The sequence below is a fragment of the Bison bison genome, unplaced genomic scaffold (assembly GCF_000754665.1).
Source record: "Bison bison bison isolate TAMUID 2011002044 unplaced genomic scaffold, Bison_UMD1.0 scf7180017864105, whole genome shotgun sequence".
Lineage (NCBI taxonomy): Eukaryota > Metazoa > Chordata > Mammalia > Artiodactyla > Bovidae > Bison > Bison bison.
The window spans coordinates 1058923-1061517 of NW_011494677.1; positions in this window are offsets into that span (position 1 = coordinate 1058923).

Sequence of the window (2595 nt, forward strand, 5' to 3'; positions counted from 1 at the left end):
ATCCAGCCTGGGCCTTGTCTCTTCCTTCCTGGCCTGTGGCACCCCCCGACCCCCACCGGTCTCCTCCAGTGGGGTGGCGGGGTGGGGGGCTCTGCCCTCATCCGCAAGCAAAGCCAGAAATGGCTTCCAGAACCACAGAGAATTCCCAGACCTCTCTCCCCATTCTACCACTTGGAAGGACCGTGAGAGTTAACCAGGCAAGGCTGAGGAAGAGAGCCTTGGCCCTGGGGGAGGTCACCAGCACACCGCCCCCACCCCCCACCGCACCCCAGAGTCAACGGCAGCCTCTGACATCAGCAGCAGCTAGGGCCCCCACCCTACAGTCTCCCCCCACCACTGCCTCCCCGTCACAGCGGCCATAATTCTCCCCGAGACAGCCACGAGGAGACCTTGGGCATTATCTGCCCCATCTGTCCTATAATAACCCCTCCCCACCCCCCTCCCAGAGGCACATGTGCTCGAGGGTGCACGTGAGCGAGGAAACAGAGGCCGCCTGGAGCAGCTGGCCCGCTCCCTTTCCCCGTGACCTCTCTCCGACCCAGCTCAGGCTGGAGACAAACAAGAGGCTCCCTCAGGTGCCTGTGACTCTGTGTGGGCGGGAAACAAGGCCCTCAGGTGGGTTTCCTAAGTCAAGGCGTCCCTGGGGCCAGCAGCTTCTCGTCCACAGACAAGGGGAAGCAGCCTCTGCGCTGGGAGGGCAGGGGGCCAGGCCCACCAGAGAGAGAGCAGACATGTACTTGCAGTCACACACATCAGGACCCACACGGCCCCTCTAAGTGGGACGGACAGTAGGGAACAAGCCAGTTCCAGGAGGTTGGGTGGTCTCACAGACTGGCTCCGGGGGCCCCTGGAGGGTGGGCCAGGGGCTCTGGGCAGCCACTGCTCAGAGCGGAGCCCACAAAAGGGGCTTCTCAGGGATGCCCCACTGCATCAGCAGGACTTGAAGGAGGGTGTGAGACTTGCCTGCGCTGCATGGGCAGCAGGCACCTGGCCGGGCTCTGGGCAGGCCCTGTTGCTTTCATCCTTTCTGGAACGAGAGGACACAAGAGCTGTTAGCAGCCTCCCACTGCTTCCCTGTTTTTCAAGCCTTCCCTCCACCTCCAGGCAGTGGTGACACAGAACCCTCTCACCAAGAGGGCAGGCCCATGTTGTTCCGTGTTGTTCCGTCGCTCAGTCCTGTCTGACTCTTTGTAACCCCATGGACTGCAGGATGCCTGGCTCCCCTGTCCTCCACTACCTCCCAGTTTGCTCAAACTCAAGTCCATTGAGTCAGCGATGCCATCCAACCATCTCATCCTCTGTCATCTCCTTCTCCTCCCTCCTTCAATCTTTCCCAGCATCAGGGTCTTTTCTAATGAGTCCGCTCTTCGCATTAGGTGGCCAAAATACTGGAGTTTCAGCTTCAGCATCAGTCCTTCCAATGAATATATATTCAGGACTGATTTCCGTTAGCACTGACTGGTTTGATCTCCTTGCAGTCCAAGGGACTCTCAAGAGTCTTCTCCAACACCACAGTTCAAAAGCATCAATTCTTCGGTGCTTAACTTTTTTTATGGTCCAACTCCCACCACCATACATGACTACTGGAAAAACCATAGCTTTGACTATATGGATCTTTGTCTGCAAAGTGATATCTCTGCTTTTTAATAAGCTGTCTAGGTTTCTCATAGATTTCTTTCCAAGGAGTAAGCATCTTTTAATTTCATGGCTGTAGTTATCATCCACAGTAATTTTGAAGGCCAATGCTAATGTGATTCTCTCAACCCCCAACATTCTTGCCAAATGAATTTGGCTGAAAAGCAACCTCAAGGTCAACCTTAAAGGGAAAAGATATCCTGAGAGACCAGCAAGCAGGCTGAGATGAGATCTCCCTCACTGGGCCTGGGTCATAGGGACTACAGAGGAGAAGCTGGGCTGTCTCATGAGTCCCTGGTTCAGAGCTCAGGGCCCCCAAACTGCAAAGACTGGGGCTGAGCACCCCAATACCCTGTCACTCTGTCTTTTTAAACTTTCAGCTCATGTCAGGCCCTATGGAAAAGCCTGGTTAGCCTAGGTTATTCAGGAAAGTGTGAGAAAGGAAGGGGGCCCAGCCCAGGCCCCCTCTCTTAGTGTCTCTGGCCGGCTCTCCCCACTGTGAGCTTCAGGACTCAGTCCTGCTTCAGAACTAACCCCTGAGAAGGGAACTGACTCTGCACAGGGCTTTGGTAAAGGTTGTTGGTGTAAATGGATGAATCAATAATTGAACAGCTAAGGGCTTCCCTGGTGGTCCAGGTGTTAAGAATTGGCCTGCTAATATAGAGGACACAGGTTTGATCCCTGGTCCAGGAAAGTTCAACATGCCATGGAGCAACTAAGCCCTTGAGCCCAACTACTGAAGCCCACGTACCTAGAGCCTGTGTTCTGCAACAAGGGAAACCACCGGAATGAGAAGCCTGCACACTGCAGCTAGAGAGCAGCCCTCACTCACCGAAACTAGATAAAGACTGAAGACCCGGAACAGCCAAAAATTAAATAAATTAAAAAAAAATACCCTGGAGAAGGAAATGGCAACCCACTCCAGTATTCTTGCCTAGGAAATCTCATGGACAGAGGAGC